Source organism: Oratosquilla oratoria, chromosome 13 (genome assembly GCF_046742065.1).
Source record: "Oratosquilla oratoria isolate Oo_2021 chromosome 13, ASM4674206v1, whole genome shotgun sequence".
Lineage (NCBI taxonomy): Eukaryota > Metazoa > Arthropoda > Malacostraca > Stomatopoda > Squillidae > Oratosquilla > Oratosquilla oratoria.
The window spans coordinates 12,231,129-12,249,469 of NC_134789.1; the positions used below are offsets into that span (position 1 = coordinate 12,231,129).

An 18,341-nucleotide genomic window follows, 5' to 3' on the forward strand; every position below is an offset into this window, starting at 1 on the left:
ATCTGTCGCTTTTTCCGCCGTAAAATCACTATGACAAACTATTTTGTTTTCTCAACAAAAATACACAGAATGTCATTTGATATGCTGGAGGAAATTCATCTTCCTCCAGCATATCAGATTCTTTCCCGAAAGCTGCTCCAACAACCGGGGGAAAAATAGCCCAATGTAATAACGCCTTTAGCTGTATCGTCACGAAGGTAATCGATCCTGTGCAATTCCTTTGTCGCCGTAAAGGCCGCCACCAAACTCTCTCCAGAGGAATCTGGCATCAAACTACTCGTACCTCATCCGTCGCCAGAATGGAATGGCGACAACATTTACAGGTTTTATTCTGGCTGACACCAAACGATTTCTTCCAGCTGAGAATATGACGTAACGGTAATTTGACACTTGGGATTTCTAAAAAGGAAAAAAATTGTAATTGAAGTCATTTCGACTCAAACAAACTGAAAAAAAATGACGACAATCGACCCTGTTTGAACAGCTCCACCTGATGTGAAGTAGCCAACGAAAAATTAGACCAAAACGTTCTTAACAAAAACAATGCAGGTATGTCCAAAAACGTGGCTTCTAAGGAATCACAGACACAACTAGCCTCCTTTGTCTTCTATTTTCAGACAGCCAAAGCGAGTGAGTCACCACGGGGCAAAGAGAAACACACACCCTATGCATTAGCATTCTTGAGAAGCGCCTCGTTCATACACAGGGCAGACATGTGATCCAAACGTCGGCAGGAACTTCGTCCACGTGACCACATGGTTCAATGTTTCATAAATCACAGATTCGAATCTCTTACTCAATCCTCTACTGAATCCTATTGAACAATCACTAACTTGCACCATTGATAATCAAACCGCTTCAACACAGCGACGCACTCTATACACACACACACACACACACACACACACACACACACACACACACACACACACACACACACACACACACACACATACATACATACATACATTACATATATATATATATATAGGCGATTTTTATGCGGCTAAATTTTTAGACGTCGGCCTAGATGGGGTCCCGATCCACTGAGACTACGTCCAGCTTAGAGTCCGTCCCTCCCTCAATGAAACCGATCTCCTTCGAGGAAATAAATTCAGTAAAGCGTGCCTCCCCGGATAACCTCGTGAACGGTGACCACTCTCGCATTTTCCTTCTGCCTGCCGCTAGGCGATTTTAATCAATTCTCACAATCCAAATGGCTGAACTGAAAAAGGAGAGAAAAAAATTGAAGACTTCTAGTGTGCTGTACCTTCTTTCTTCGTCTTCCCTTTAATCTCTTCTTTATTTTTTGCGTGATGTTGTCCCCATGGTTAGAGGTGCAATCTCGATTATACTCATGATCACAAATATGTCTTATCATATTAACAAAGTAATAAAGAGCTCACGCTGGGAGACGCTCAATTGTGACAGAAGACATCGACTATGTCTTCGACACTCCTACACCGAGGACAAGTGGAAGCCATCCATTAGGTATCAAATCCGAGTCCTACATAGTTACGAGGTGAAACCGAAGCCCAGCGCACCACAGAGACAAGAAAGTGGTTCACGAGAGGTCGCCTCACTCTCTCCTCAAACCCATACATCACCTCACGCATGCTAGACGTGGGTCGATGGTACGCACGGGCAAAGGTTGGGCATGGACCATACGAGCTCTCTCTTTCCGACGTGAGCAGAAACTGGGAGAAGACCTCTTATTATCGAATTTTTCCTCGAACTCGCGACATATGGCGGCATTAAATGATAGCTGATACTTAAGCTGGAGGGAGAAGTTTCCTTCGTGTTTTCTTTCTCTTCTTCCTCTTCAACCTACAGTCTAGCGTTCTACCTCTCCGTTTCATAATTATTCCTCATTTATACTTGTGTAAGTGTGTGTGCGTGTGCGTGTGCGTGTGTGTGTGTGCGTGTGTGTGTTTCTGTGTGAGAACAGACTTTGAAAACTAAAAAACAGGAAAACAAAGCACGGTGACGTGTTAAAAGAAAATATATGACGATTGAACTTGAAAAGGGTGTACAAACCACGTGGAGCACACGTTGTCTCGCTCGCCCACGCGGCTAGACCTGACGCACCAGCCACATACACCTGCCAATGACAGTGCGACCCTGTATGACCCGACTTAACCTAACTTAATCCAGTGTAATTATGTAATTACGCACCACGGGTCACTACCCACGTGGTGTATACATACATACATACATACATATATACATATACATATATATATATATATATTATATATATATATATCGGCTTCTGGCCGCATGTAAAATCGGCGGGCTTCACCATAGCTCGCATTACAAAAAAAAATCATCATCGTATGTAAAATCAGTTCAGTTTTACCTTACAAATAAAACAAAACGAGCTCACCAAACCTCTTTCTCTTCTCACAGTAATATCGTCGCTACAAGGGAAATTACAAAGGAAAGAATTTCTACCATGTTCATTGTACTTTCATTTCGCCCTTCCGCCCCCCAAACATAAAACTTATTGCGAGGCCTAAGTGTGGGTATGCTGTTGAGTTAAAAAATGTGACGTGGTGGGTGCAAAAAATACCATTGAGATATAGCATTCAGCGCCACAAATTTAATTTTTTTTTTTTTTTTTTTTTTTTTTTTTTTTTTAGATTTTTGTCGGTCGAACAAAGTTGAAAAAAAAAAGCATTAGCCGGTGTAATCAGCAGCGAACGTTACATTTGGAGAGCAAAACAAGCGGTGGAGGCCTTGTGTATATAATGTACCTTGCTCTGCCCACCCATGTTATCATCGGGTTATTGCACTGCAATAAAGAAATGACAACACAAGTCTGGTTTTCTTTCAGGCGCCATTTGTCATAGATCCTCATACCACATGGCTCCACCAGCTCCACCTGGCTCCACCTGGCTCCACCTGGCTCCACCTAGCTCCACTGGCTTACATAGAACTCACATCGATGACTACAAAACAATTCTTCCCTAAATATATGGGGGCGGGGGGATGCTAATCCAGGGACCGTTGGGAGCAAGAGAAGGTCAAGGCTACAGGTGACGATTTCAAAATCAATTCTTTCTCCTGAACCGTGTAGGATTTCACTGTAATTCGCACAAGGGAGATCCCACTTTTGAGTTCATTTACCTGACATCAACTTAACGACCTCAGTCAGGGTTAAGCGCCTCATGGCGTGAGTCTCTCGTCTCTTTTTTTTTTTTTTTTTTTTTTTACGAGAGCTAAAGTCGAGGTGATACCTACTCGTACTGTTGCCACGAAATAAACCCCTCTCAGGGCTGGCAGCAGACAAATGTCAGCTGTCAATCTACGGACATCTGCATTAACATACAATCAGACCTCATTAATCAACACAGAACTTCGGACACAGAGTATCCTAAGGCTGAAGGATGAACGAGGGAAAGGATTTTTTTTTTTTTTTTTTTTTTTTTTTTTTTCTTTTAAAGCAAGGCTGGTACCCACCCGGATCTCAACACTCCAGATGCTCCGAAACAATCTATACATGATCACAGGAGACGGTGTCCACGCTATGCCACATCAGTGACGATACCCGGAGGAAACCGAGGTTGAGGGTCATTACTCAGAGTGTATGCCCTTTTTAACCACTACGCCGTGGCCAGGACTTGAACACACGCCCGAAATCCCCACGCGGTTACCAGACACGTGCGTTACCACTGAGCCGTGACGGGCTCCTGTAGACTCTTGTAGTCGCCGTTGTCTTTCCGGAGATTTGCTCGGCGGGATCGCTCACCACGACACAGTTCCCAGAACCCGAAGTTACCAACCAGAGACACATTCGATCTCGATGCAGTTCCCCGAAGTGAACGACAGACGCTGTTTGTTTCTTAATCGCATCAATACGGAGCTCATCTATTCTTGGTCTGATTCCCCTCCCCCATCCCCTGCAGCGTTATACTCCCAAGAGTGCAGTGTATCTTCACATTTCTGACGTGATTGAGTTACGCTTTCCACGTCGGAGTATCTGGGGACCGAACTAATCACTTTACAATCTCCTTAATACATTTCCCGTTGCGGGGATTCCTCCTACAGAGTCATCCATAACATCATGAAAGGTTGATGGCTTCCATACGAACCGTACATCATGCCCCTGGACTCCATCGACATCCCTGTGGGACCGATGGACAAGAGAGTCTAAGGCGCGACGGAAGACAGAAAGGGTGTCTTGTTTCGATTCTGTCCCACGCACAATTTTCCTACGATATAAAGTGGGATGCAATCACTCTCTCTTTCTCTCTCTCTTATTTTTCTCTTTAATGAACGTGAAAAAATTATGTGTGTGTGCACCTGTCAACTTGCACATGCAAGTAAACGAATTGCAAGTTACTTCTGCAACAGGTTTCGATCTGTAGACTCTGTCAAAAAAAAAGTCTCCGAGGCACAATTAGCTTTTCATTTTTCATTTCTGAGAAATCAAACTCATTCCTATCACCGTTTCCGTACCTGTCGTTGTCATTATCTTTCTTTTTTTTTAAACACCAGTTAATTACTTAAAAACACCCGCAAAGATGGGAAAGATGACGTGGTCTTTGAATCCTTAAGGTTTTCTCTCAGCTGAATAAAAGTTTCAGGTATTAACCACAAACAAACAAAAATTGTTGAAAGGGCTATAATAACAGTAATAATAATAATAATAACAATAATAAAGTAAAGAACAGAAAAAGATGGGTTAATCTTATCGCTATGGTGATGTATTACAGACATTTTATCGTAGCAAAGTCTTGACGATTTTATTCAGCTGAAGGAGAAATCCTTTAAGTACTCCAAAGGACAGGCGTTTCACTGTACTGACGATTTCATTCTGTTGTTTGATTTCATTCTGTTGTTTGAACAAAGCTTCTACGACGACGTGATCTAATGATTTTATTTTAGTTAACAGCAAACATGGTAAAGACTCGTCTTATACAGAAATGAGACGTTCGGGAAAAAAAAAAATAAATAAAAGGCTGTTTGGAGACTTCGGAGTAGTTGAAAATTGGGCGAAAGACGTTCGTAAAAAGAAAACGGGACTCTTCGTCTCTGGAAAGGGAGGCCCTCGGGGTCTTTCTGACTCAGCAATCCAAGTCGCAGAGGGCACGGTCCCGGAAACAACAACTGATGACGATAACGCCGAAGTATGGAGCTCTTGGGGGACAAAAAAAAAAAAAAAAAAAAAAATTGTGCTTATGTTCCACAATTTCTGACTTGGCGAACTCAGTTCAAAATTTTGAAAACTCTTTTCGAAATTATTTCAGTTGAACCCCGTCGACAGGACGACTCACCAAATGTTATCCTAGGTCCATCTCTCAGTTGAATGAAATCGCCTGGCACCAGCAGAAACAGAGATTTATAAAAGAAGTTAGCTAACTCTGAAGCGATAGTTTGTTTTTGTTTCGTTACTTGAGTTCTGTTGAATCTAGAATGACACGCAACAGTTCTCTGAATAAACTTTGCTAAAGATGTCTCACTGGCCTCTAACAAAGGGGCTCACGCCAGGAGGCACTTAGCTGCCGCTGGAGCCGTCATAGTTGCCCTGACCTCACGGATAGCCAGGGTAAGTGGCGGTCACCGGTAACTGTTTGAATCGAATCTGAGTCTACGTGAGCGCTTAGAATGCGAGATCGAAACCCCGGTACATTGACCATGCGAACTCCACATCACCTGAGGCATAACTACACAAGCGAGGAGACAACACACAACACACGCCCTAGGCTACCTCGCACACGATCACGCATATGTTTGCAATGTTCGACACTGGCAGCACCACACGAGTATGACCAAAACACAATTGGGTGGGAGGACCACCTATGGCAGGAGATCGAGATGGCCTTCGCTGGTTCCCTCTGTAGCTCCAGTGTCGTTACTCACCGACACGAACTAACCAGCAACTACAACAGCAACAACAATAACGACAATAACGATCTTCGACAACGCCCATACTTGGAGTGTGCACCATCGGCCTGGCCGGCCCTCGGTCTGAATGGACGCAGGTGAGGGCGTCCTCAGCCGGTGTCCACCCGGCCCAGGTTCTGAGCTCAATTGGTCTAGCCTTCACCCTCAGGAGGACCTTAACGAGGTGCATCCGCGTCTCAGACGATTCAGATGAACAAGAGCAACCAGCCCTTCTTGCCATGTTGCATGATTGCTTATGCCCTGTGCCTGTGCATGCGCCATAGTCCTGGATCACGTGATGAACTCGTGATCGACGTTTAATATCCTTCCGGATGAGAGGTCATAGCTCGCAGATCCCTATCTATAGGTAATGATGTGACCTTACACTCACATACACACCTACACTCCCCCACACACACACATATGTATAGACGCACAAACCTTAATCTGATTTCAAGGAACTTCGATCAAGATAGTCTTTAAACCATATCGTTGTGGAGGAAAGTTTCTCTCAGTTTAATAAAAGCGTCTGACGGCAGATAGAACAAACGACTGAGGTCGTTTACGGCAGCGGAGGGGAGAGATACCCTGAATATTCTGTCTTGGCTAATATCAGGCGCCTTCATTCAGGTGAGCCCTCACCACGAGGGCATTGTGTCCAACCCTTTTAGTTTGACATGACAAGTACAGATGTCGAGCCGACAGTTGACACCTGAAACGATCTTCTTCCTCAGCCGAAATATAGATGGGGGGACAGAATGGAGTGTCCCATTGCTGTCGCCCTTTCTTGCCTACCAGAAGAGGCATCGTCGTCGTCGTCGTCGTCGTCGTCGTCGTCGTCGTCGTCGTCGTTGCCGTCGTAGTCAGAAGCTTCCAGACGGATTCTCTTCTAGTTTTACGCCAGAAGATATTATTAAACCGTACGAGATGATGCTGTTGCCAACACTTGCGACATGACGGTACCCTTCACATATTTTCTTCTTACTAAAACCAAACGATTTCACTCAAGTGAGCAAGGGCACACCAGTATTTGCGCTTTCCAGAAATTTTTTGAAAATTTTACGAGCAAGCTTTCCGCTGAAAACGTTGCGTATTTTATTTTTCCAACGTCCACCGTTCTTTGACCAGTTTTATATAAAAAAGAGGGCCTCTATTGGCGCCATAAAAGGGATCACCTTCCACAAAGAAGGAATCTGATACCCTTTAGTCACTGCCCATACAGAGCCACTCTGGCGTTTAAGTTTCCACCAAAAACGATAACATCCATGCCCACAGATTGGAATTTTTCAAAAGGACAAGGATGAGAGGACGGGGAGGGGGAGGAGAAGGGCGATGAGGTAGGAGGAGGAGGAAGAGGAGAAGGCAGAGGAGGATGTAGTAAAAAAAATTGTGGAATAAGAAGCGAAAATGGGGAAGAGAAAAGGAGGAACTAATAAATGGAGGAAAATGAGGAAATGGAGGAAGAGGGAGAGGAAGGAGCAAGTAAAGGAGGTAAAAGAAGGGTTACGAGGAGGGCAAGAAAAGGAGGGAGGAAGAGTGGAGGAGGGGAAGAGGAAGGAAAAAGGAGATGAAGGAGGGGAAGATGGAGGAGAAAAAGACGAAAAAGGAAGAACAGAAGATGGGAAATAGAGGAGTGAAAAAGAAAGAGGAGGAAGAAAAGAAAAAGGAAGAAGAGAAAGAGAAGAAGGATGGAGGAGGAAGAAGGGAGGAGGAGAAGAGAGAAGAGAGGAGGGAGAGGGAAGGAAAGAGGAAGGATAATAGGGAGGGAAAGTGAATGAAGAAGGAAGGGGAAAAGAGGGAGAAGGGAGGAGGGAGAAGGGAAGGAGAAGGGAAGAAGGAGAAAGGAAGAAGGAGAAGAGAGGAGGGAGAAGAAAAGAGAGAGAATGAAATAGGGAAAAGGGAGGAAGAAGGAAAGGAGAAGGGAAGAAGGAGAAAGGAAGAGGGAGAAGAGAGGAGGGAGAAGAGAGGAAAGAGAAGAAAAAAGGGAGAATGAAAGAGGGAAAAGGGAGAAGAAAGCTGAATGGAGGATGGACGAGGGAGGAGAGAGAGGGAAGGAAAGAGGAAAGAGTAATGAGGATGGAGGAGGAAAGGTGGAGAAAGGAGGAGGGAGAAGGCAAGAGAGAGAAGGAAGGAGGAAGGACAGAGGGAGGAGGTAGAGCCGAGGAGGGAGGAAGGGGAGAGGAAGGAGGATGGATGAGGGAAGAAGGTCGATCGTTGGCGGTTAATGTGGGGTGCAGAGATCCAAACAGTAATCATCACTCATTCTTCTACACACTATCTTACTTATTCAATTTCTTATAATCTATATTGCCACTTGGACAACCAGAATGAAGAAGCGATGGGGCACCGAACTACTCGCCGCCGCCTCCTCTTCTTCCTCCTCCTTCTACTCCTCCTCTTCCTCTTCCTCCACCTCTTCCTCCTCCTTGGTGGCCCACGAGGGAGACCCTACAGACATCATTGTGTTGACTGATATGACCTTGATTGTGCCTCAACAAGAGTAACATTGTCACTACAGTGAGCACTCAGGCGGTGGCAGGGTTCACCTACACCTATATACATACATACATACATTACATAAACCTATACATACACACAAACACACACACACACACACACACACACACACACACACACACACACACACACATATATATATATATATATATAATATATATATATATATATATATATATATATACATATATATATACATATATAATTATGTGTGTGATTCACCACGATTCTGGATCACATGCTAGACTCGTGGTCGACAGTTATTACTCTCCCGAATATGAGCTCAGAGCTCAAATGTGACCCGATCTATTGGGAATGCTGTGACCTTACACATACACACACACACACACATACATACACATACACACACACACACACACACACACACACACACACACACACACACACACACACACACACACGCATGCACGCACAGCCAATTGCCCACCAGATATGGAGTGCCGTCTCACAGTGTAGCAATACTGAAATTCTTACCCCTGTGAGACCCGATATATATATATACATATATATATATATATATATATATATATATATATATATATAAATATATATATATATATATATATGTTAGTGTATATATGTGTATACATAATCACACAGACGTGTGTGTGTGTATTCACCTCGGATCTGCTGCAGTCTCTGTCGAGACAGCCAGACACCACCCTACGGCAGTGAGCTCAGAGCTCATTATTTGCCGATCTCTGGGTAGGTCTGAGACCACTCACACACCACACACCGGGACAGCAAGGTTACAACTCCTTGACTAACGTCCCGTACCTACTCACTGCTAGGTGAACAGGGGTTATACGTGAAAGGAGACAAACCCAACTTATTTCCGCCCGACCGGGGAATCGAACCCCGGTTCTCTGGCTTGTGAGGCCAGTGCTTTACCAATCCGCCACCGAGCCGTGTGTGTGTGTGTGTGTGTGTGTGTGTGTGTGTGTGTGTGTGTGTGTGTGTGTGTGTGTGTGTGTGTGTGTGTGTGTGTGTGTGTGTGTGTGTGTGTGTGTATTATTTGTGTGCGCGTGTGTGTAGAACACGCCAAAATTAGCATGGCTACGATTTTAACTTTTTTATTATTCTATTTATTTATTCATTTATTTATTTATCTATTTTTATTTATTTATTTATTTATCTATCTATTGAAAGGTAACCTTCACTGTTGAACCTTGAAACTACGACCGATGAAAACCACAGTAGAAAAGAAATTATTACCTGGCAACTCCTCCCACAACTGCCTAATATTGTGAATTTACAAAGGATTACAAAGGCGGAGCATGCGGACAGGAGACCTTTTGATCCATATCTAGGTCGGATGCGAAAAAAAAAATCATATTAATAATAAAATAATAAATAAAAACTATGATAATGTAAATAACAAATAAAATACATAAATAAATGCATAGGTATAGTTAAATAATAAACAAACAGGTAAATAGTAAATAATAATAAATTGACATATAACTAATAATAAATTAAAATCAGACAGAAAATGATAAAACAAATAATATAAGATAAATTAAAATCATTACAGCATCTTACTTAGGTATATATCTAAATGATTCTTAAAGCTTCGAACTGAACTACATTGCACTACCTGTGCAGGAAGTTTATTCCATTCATTAACTACACGGTTGGCAAAGTTGTTTCTACCTACTTCCAAATTGAATCTATTTCCGGACAGTTTGAGACCATTGTTTCTTGTCTGATTCTCATTCAATGTAAAAATTTGGTCACTTTTGATGTTGTCAATTCCCTTTAGAATTTTAAAGACCTGTATCAAGTCACCTCTGAGTCTACGTTTTTTTTAGGGAAAACAGATTCATATGTTTTAGTCGATTTTCGTATGATTTATTTTTGATATTTGGAATCAGTTTTGTGGCTCGCCGTTGTACTTTTTCCAGTCTGTCAATGTCTTTAATGTGATTCGGTGACCATACGGAAACAGCATATTCCAAATGTGGACGAAATAACGATTTATATAGCTTGTTAATGAGTGATGGACTTTTGAAATCAAAAGATCGCGCAATGAGTCCTAGAATCTTATTTGCTTTCTCAGAGGCTGAAATACACTGCTTGGATGATTTGAGGTCGTTACTGATAATTACGCCGAGATCTTTTTCACTATCCACTTTTGTTAACGAATTTCCAAATAACTTGTAATCGTACTTACTGTTATTTTTACCTATGTGCATTACCTTACATTTACTTGTGTTAAATTTCATTAGCCACTTTTCAGACCATTGCTGTAATTTATCTAAATCTTCTTGAATATCTAATTGGTTTGAGTGATCATTTGCCACTCCGCACAGTTTTGTATCATCAGCAAATTTGGAAACAGTAGATTTTAGTCCGATTTATTTGATAAAGCACAATTTATTGCACTTATTTTTTCTAAACATGAATTAGAATTAGATCCTTACTTGAGCCCTTCTTCTACTTATGATATCGGTATCCCAGCAATATCTAAACCTTTCATCTTTGGAGACAATATTGCGTTGAAGAGCTACAGTCATAGAGGGATATGAGAAAATAAATGTCGTTAATTTTTCTTTTCTGAGTAGAGGTTCTTCTCCACTCATAAATGAATCCTGTGTGTATCTGGTCCGTAGCGGTGTTACTATAGAGAGAGGAAGAGAGGGAGAGAGAGAAACAGAGAGAGAGAGAGTAAAGGGATAGAGATGGAGGAGGATAAGGAATAGAAGAAGGAGGATGAGAAGAAGGCCTAGTACCACTTCTCGTCAATATTTGCGCCAGATGTCACCCTCTCGGAGGAAGATTTCAATGTTCATTAAGTAGAGTGGCTCTCCCTTCCCCCCCTCTTCTCCCCCCCTCCCCCCCTCCCCCCAGTCTTTTACAGAGCAGCCACGTTTTATTACATTTCTTTTCCGTAATGCCGTTCGAGCTACATTTCATTTGTCTTTGGAGAAACGTCTTTAATTAATTTCAGTGTCAGTGGCTAGGCTGCACCCCCCCAAGGGGAGGTGGGGGAGTGAGAGAGGGGGGAGATGGGAGACCTCACCCCTGAGAAGCAGGTGCATTTCACGTAGGGAGTTCTTCGCTCGTCATACGCATGTCAATCACAAGTTGAATAGAATATCTAGTCTTTGGCAAAAAGAAAATGTACATTATCTTCTTAGTAAAAAATTAAAATACAAAGAAACACAAGGGAACACAAAGGAAGAACAAACAACAGCAGGCCTACTGGCCCTAACGAGGTTGTTTGTGTTTACTATACCAAGCTACAGTTAAGAAAACAGGGCAACTAGGCGATTGAAGATGAACTAACACTACTGCTACCACTATCCTATCCAATTACTGCAGTTGTGCCTAGGTAACCTCCAAGATACGCACACTCACACACTCTCACACATACACACACATACACACACACACACACACACACACACACATGTACACATATTCATACATACACACTGGAAAGCTTTTCATAAGATACCTCACAAAAATCGTGATGGAAGTTGGAATCTACAGTAATACTTAAAGAGATCCTGCCGAAATAGACTAAGAGCTTACTGGAGAGTAGATTATGAGTATATTTGCAAAGAATATGCCAGATGTGAGGGATGTATTTGGTGGAGTTCCTCAAGGAACAGTGCTGGCTCCAGTCATCTACTTCATTCACGTAAATAACGTGATGTCTAGGCAAGAATGACTACATGTACCACTTTTATCTGTACGTTCCCTGAAGATGTGAATTACTTGAAAACTCTTGAGAATTTCGTGTTTCTTTTTCATTAATGGTAACCAGCATATCGTTGGATCAACATCTAGATCTCTACCCATCCAAGGAATCTCATTCACTTCTGGTTGTCGCTTGACGATTTTATTAACCTCAAGGAAACCCAATTCTAGTCACGAGCCAAAGCATTCTTGTGTGATTATGGTCACAAAAAATGAATTATAAATATTGCCAATTGAATGTCATTGGTTGATAAGCCGATAGTCAATGGCCCACGTGTGTGTGTGTGTGTGTGTGTGTGTGTGTGTGTGTGTGTGTGTGTGTGTGTGTGTGTGTGTGTGTGTGTGTGTGTATGTGATTCACCATGGTCCTGGATCACGTGTTGGACTCGTGATCAATAGTTATTAACCTCCCGGATGAGAACTCAGAGCTCGTATGACCGATTTTGGGTAATACTGTGACCTTACACACACACACACACACACACACAAACTCCCCACCCACGAGAGTTGGAGTAACAACCTGGAGCGCAGCGATACTGAAATTATTTCAGCCCTGGGCGGGACTCGAACCCGGACCGCCGTAGTGGTAGGCGAGAACTCTAACCACTGTGTGCGTGATTGTGTGTGTGTGTGTGTGTGTGTGTGTGTGTGTGTGTGTGTGTGTGTGTGTGTGTGTGTGTGTGTGTGTGTGTGTGTGTGTGTGTGTGTGTGTCTGTGTGTCTGTGTGCACGCGAGTCAAACGCCAGTCCGCATCTCTCAGACTTTTTTTTCCCCCGTCAAACAGATTTCAAAAATGAAGTTTATTTCCTCGTCGCAATATCTGCTCTGCCTCAGCCTACCCATCGCATTGATGGAGCATCGATTTTTTTCCGTCGGCGTGACAAATATTGTCAATCAGAAATACAACCGGATTTCTTGTCACAGACACACAACTTTTTTCGTTCTTTTTTTCTTTCTGGGAACGAGGGAAAGCTTCCACCGCTGCCCCTGTCCAGTTGGCCGCTTGGGTTCATTCTGGTGCTCTGTTTGCATAAATGTAACTCTTTCTCAAAGGATCATTCTCACTGACTTTAGAAGCGTCTTCATTTCATCAAGATGATAGTTGTGATTTTTCTGACGATAGGACAGCTGAATGAAATCGCATGGTAGATGCCAGAAGAAATCATTTGAAGTCGATTTGTACAATAAAGATGGCCACAAAGTCTTCTAGTAGTGGTCAAAGAATCATAAAGAAAACAAATGACTGACGACGACGACGACGACTAATAATTACAATAATAATAATAACAATAATAATAACAATAATAACAACAATAACACTGATAATGATAGTAATAATAATAATAGTAATAACAACAACAACAACAACAATAATAGTAATAATAACAATAATAATAATAATAACGATAATAATAATAATAACGATAATAATAATAATAACGATAATAATAATAATAATAATAATAATAATAATAATAATAATAATAATAATAATAATAATAATATTAATAATAATAATGATAATGATAATGATAATGTGTGTGTGCGTGTGGGTGTGGGTGTGCGTGTGGATGTGCGTACGTGCGCGCGTGTGTATGTGTATGTGTGTTTGTATTACAGAACAAATCACTCGTTCTAGTGATAAATCTCAAATAATCAAAACCGATAACGACAACATTTTGCCCTTTATTCCCAATGGAAATGTTGCTGCGGTTGAAAAAATGCGAAAGCTTATATTTCGAGTGGTCGGGATTAAATTTCGCTACGATTGTTTCGTTTTTCTGTCAATTTCCCACAAATTACAATGGTTTCAAGAATAACCGTCTAGAAAAAAGAATCTCAATATTTCTATATTCGATGTCTCAATTAAATGAATTCACATATGTATGCACACGCATCGTATATATATATATATATATATATATATATATATATATATATATTTATATATATATATGTGTGTGTGTGTGTGTGTGTGTGTGTGTGTGTGTGTGTGTGTGTGTGTGTGTGTGTGTGTGTGTATTCACCATGACCTTTGGTTTGCGTGTTGGACTCGTGATCGACAGCTGTTTCCCTCCCGGAAGAGAGCTCAGAGCTCGTATGACCGATCTATGGGTAATGCTGTGACCTCACACGCACACACACACCCAACTCCCTGCCCACGAGAGTCGGAGTAACGACCCGAAGCGCAGTGATATCGAAATAATTTCGGCCCTGGGCAGGATTCGAACCAGGTACTGCTATACCTCCGTACTGGCAGTCCAGTACTCTATCAACCGCGCCACCGAGTCGTGTGTGTGTGTGTGTGTGTGTGTGTGTGTGTGTGTGTGTGTGTGTGTGTGTGTGTGTGTGTGTGTGTGTGTGTGTGTGTGTGTGTGTGTGTGTGTGTATACATATATATACATACATATACCAAAGGCTTTTCCCCCTACATGGGGGGTAGACAAAAAGAAAAAGGCATAGAAAACACTCCCACCCATTCCATTTCCTATATATTCCACTCCCCTCCACCCTCCTCCCTCCCTCTTATCTTGGCACCTCCTGGATGACGGGTTATCCCTGCATTTTATCCACTGCCCTGGGTCAGAAGCAGTGTCACAAGACACAGCACATCCACAGCAAGGCCGCTTCATAAATTCGGCGACCCCCCCTCTCTGTCCCCTCATGCATAATAGGAGAAGACGGGGAGAAATCCCTTTGGGCTGCGTCATTTTTTTTTCTCATACATACTTCCTCCTCCCCCCTCCTCCACCCACTCCCCCTCATGCATCAGATGATCATCTATACACAACCCTTCTCCATTCACCCCTATCTTCTGTCCTCTCCCGTCCTTCCTCTACAGACATTCCTCTCTTTTGTAATGCCCCTTTCACCCCATCCCTCCATCTCATCCTAGGACGCCCCCTCATATTCACTCCTTCCACCTTTGCCTTCCACACTTCTTTTACTAATCTTTCTTCACTCATTTTTTCCATGTGTCCAAACCATCCTAATACCCTTTCATCAACCCTAACTCCCAGTTCCCTTTCCACCCCTGTTCTCCTCCTCACCTCCTCATTTCTCACTCTATCCAGCCTAGTAACCCCTATCATACTTCTCAGGCATTTCATCTCAAATACTTTCAAACTCCTTCTCTCTTCCTCTCTCATGTTCCATGTTTCTGCCCCGTATATATGTATATATATACCGCCAGTCCTCGCTTAACAACGATCTCGTTTAGCGACGACTCGGAGTTACGACGGCTTCTTCTTAAAAAAATTGTCAAAAATATTCTTTTACTGCATTCGAATCTTCGCGCCTACCGAAACACATGCGATCGCTACTCGTCAGTTGTAACCGTTACACGCTGCTAGCGTGTCTATACTTAAATTTGCTCCTCAAGTTGTTAGTGATTTCTAGTTAACAGTATACAACTTTATCCCTTCATGATGACTGGAAAACGAAAGAATACAAATTCTCCTACTGGATCCGGTCCTAAGCAGAGGAAAGCCATCGACCTAAATATAAAAATGAAAGTCATTAACGAGCACGAGGGAGGTAAGAAAGTCCAAGCTATTGCTGACAGCCATGGCTTCTCACATTCAACTATCTCTACAATTCTCAAGAACAAAAGTAGTATCAAAGAAATGGCAAAATTATCGACAGGATACAGCGCATTGTTAACTAGGCAGCGAAAAGGATTGGTGCATGAGATGGAGAAAATGCTTTCGGTGTGGATTGATGACAATATCGAGAAAAATATCCCTGTGAGTCTTGGTTTGATTCAAAGTAAGGCACTGAGCATCTTCAACACCCTTAAGACACGTGAGGGTGAAGGATGCACTGAAACTTTCACAGCAAGCAAAGGATGGTTTCAACGATTTCGAACTCGATTCAGTTTGCATAATCGTGGAGTTTATGGTGAAGCTGCGAGTGCAGACGAAGAGGCAGGCAAATTAATTATTGAAGAGTAGGACAAGATAATCGAAGAAGGAGGCTATCTTCCGCTTTCACACGAGTGTTTCTGTGCACGCGTCGAACGGACGCACAGAAACGCATCAGCTATTTGTACACGCGTTTGCCACGCGTTCGCGTTTCACTGACCAGGTCCCTGCCGCTGGCCTGCGGTGAGCGCTCCCGCCCGAACCTTCTTTCGAAGGATCCCATAGTGCAGGCCTCTTTTCTACTTCGGAAATCAACTCCTCAGTGTTGTGGTATGCCATCCTGCTACTCGTCTGAAAATGTTCTTCATTAATTAATATTAGTATGCTACGTGACGTATGCATGCATGTATATCAACTGTGCTCAAATATCTATGTATATTTCCTATAAATCATGACTGCTATATCATACTCAAATGAACTACACACCAGAACGGGATGTGTAACTTACATCACCCAGCTGGAAGCGATGACTGATATGGCAGCGGGACCTGCGTGCGCGCGTTCTACAGTAGAACGTTCGGGTGAAAGGTCTCATTGCCACTAGTAGCCAGCAAGGACGCGTGCGTCAGGAAAAACGGATGCGTTCTTCCTGGCACTGCGTTTGTGCTACGTTGCACGTCCACAAACAGCGTCGTGTGAAAGGTCCCATTGAACTCCATTGAAAGTTAAAACGCGGCGCACCCGAACACGCGTACGGAAACGCTCGTGTGAAAGCAGCCTTAGCTGTATAATGTTACTGCATAGAAGCGACGCCCAGTTAGTTCTTTCATTGCACTTGTAGGCACATGACGTGCCCATGTATATTAGACGTTAAACCTAATAAATGATTGATGTGGTCCCCTTGAGTATCCCTGCACCTACAACCACAGTAAGATAGACAGTAAGTAAACATACAAAATGTATCAATATACATTCCCTGAATAAAATAACCTAGCATGTAGCACTTTGTCACTTTGCCTACTTCCGAATCTTTGTTTATATGCTCATACATTTATGTCTCTCAATAGGTCCTCGTTTAGCGACGAAATCGCTTAACGACGGGGTCTTCTGAACGATACTCCGTCGTTAAACGAGGACTGGCTGTATACATATATACATATACTGTTATATATATATATATATACATATATATATATATATATATATATATTCTAAACAGAAATGTAGTAGCACATTTGTAAATGACACACAGGAAACCCACAGTCGGAGAAAATAAACTTCGAATAAAGAAGATTCCTATATTTCGGCTATCAACTGAAGCCCTCTTCAGGAAAGTACTTTCCTGAAGAGGGCTACAGTCGATAGCCGAAATATATAGGATTCTTTTTTATTCGAAGTTTATTTTCTCCAACTGTGGGTTTCCTGTGTGACATAAATATATATATATATTTATATATATATAGATATATATATATATATATATATATATATATATATATATATGTATGTATATATATATATGCAAAGCTTTCACATCACCGTGAAACAAAATATGCAAAATTACCACGGTAGAAATAAATTAAGACAGTAGATACTTTCGTATGATTACACCATCAGACGTATTACATAAGACATGGATATGAGAAGGGTTATATTTAAAATGAAGATAGAACCTGCACAGCAGAAACAAAAGGGGAGGACGTGGTCATAAGGGTGAGGAGAGTTTCATGACCTCCTATAGTTGACACCGCTAGGTCAGTCTGATGGGTACAACTTACCAAATAATTCATTTAACAGTTTATCACATTTGAAATGTCTGTAAGTGATGTTCACGCTGTTTGTATATGTACCTGAGATTAAGTTTGATTCAATCACGCTTCTCTCAAGAAGACTTCCCGACCCCGCTATGATATTCGCCCTTGGGCAATCAATCATGTGGTGATTATTTAATGTTTTGTGTTGAAACAAAGCATTATTATCTTGGGGTGATCTCACACTATATCTATGCTGGGAAATTCTTGTTTCCAAGGTTTTCCCAGTTTGCTCTCAATTAGATTTGTCACGGCGATGACAAAGAATCTTGTTTATAACTCCATTATTTTTAGGTGCGCTATTTCGTATGAGAGTCTTCTTGATAATATTGTTGCATTTGAAAATCACTCTAACATCCAGTTTCTTTAGAATGTTCACAACTCCAAGAATATTTTCATGATAAGGAAGGACCAAAGTCTTAAAGTTGTCCTTAATGTTTGGGTCTTTCCTATCTTCTCAGAAGACAAGTTTCTTGGTTGTGTTGCGACATTGATTGAGAATATGAAGAGGATGTTTTAACTTTTCCCCAATATT

At 42.0% G+C, this 18,341-nt stretch overlaps 1 protein-coding gene across 7 annotated transcripts in view; it reads right to left on the minus strand.

Annotated features, from left to right (window-relative positions):
* The window catches only part of LOC143032310 (sialin-like), a 116,361-nt gene that overhangs the window by 47,614 nt on the left and 50,406 nt on the right, over positions 1-18,341 (minus strand). For 4 of the 7 annotated variants that reach the window (XR_012967085.1, XM_076196834.1, XM_076196829.1 and 1 more), the window contains exon 1: positions 5,866-5,985. The exons of 1 other annotated variant lie outside the window; for it this stretch is intronic. The gene's annotated coding sequence lies outside the window, so the exon portion shown is untranslated. Of the gene's footprint in view, positions 1-5,802; positions 5,842-5,865; positions 6,036-18,341 lie in introns of those variants that run through there. 2 more of the 7 variants (XM_076196830.1, XM_076196833.1) reach the window with 2 other exon arrangements.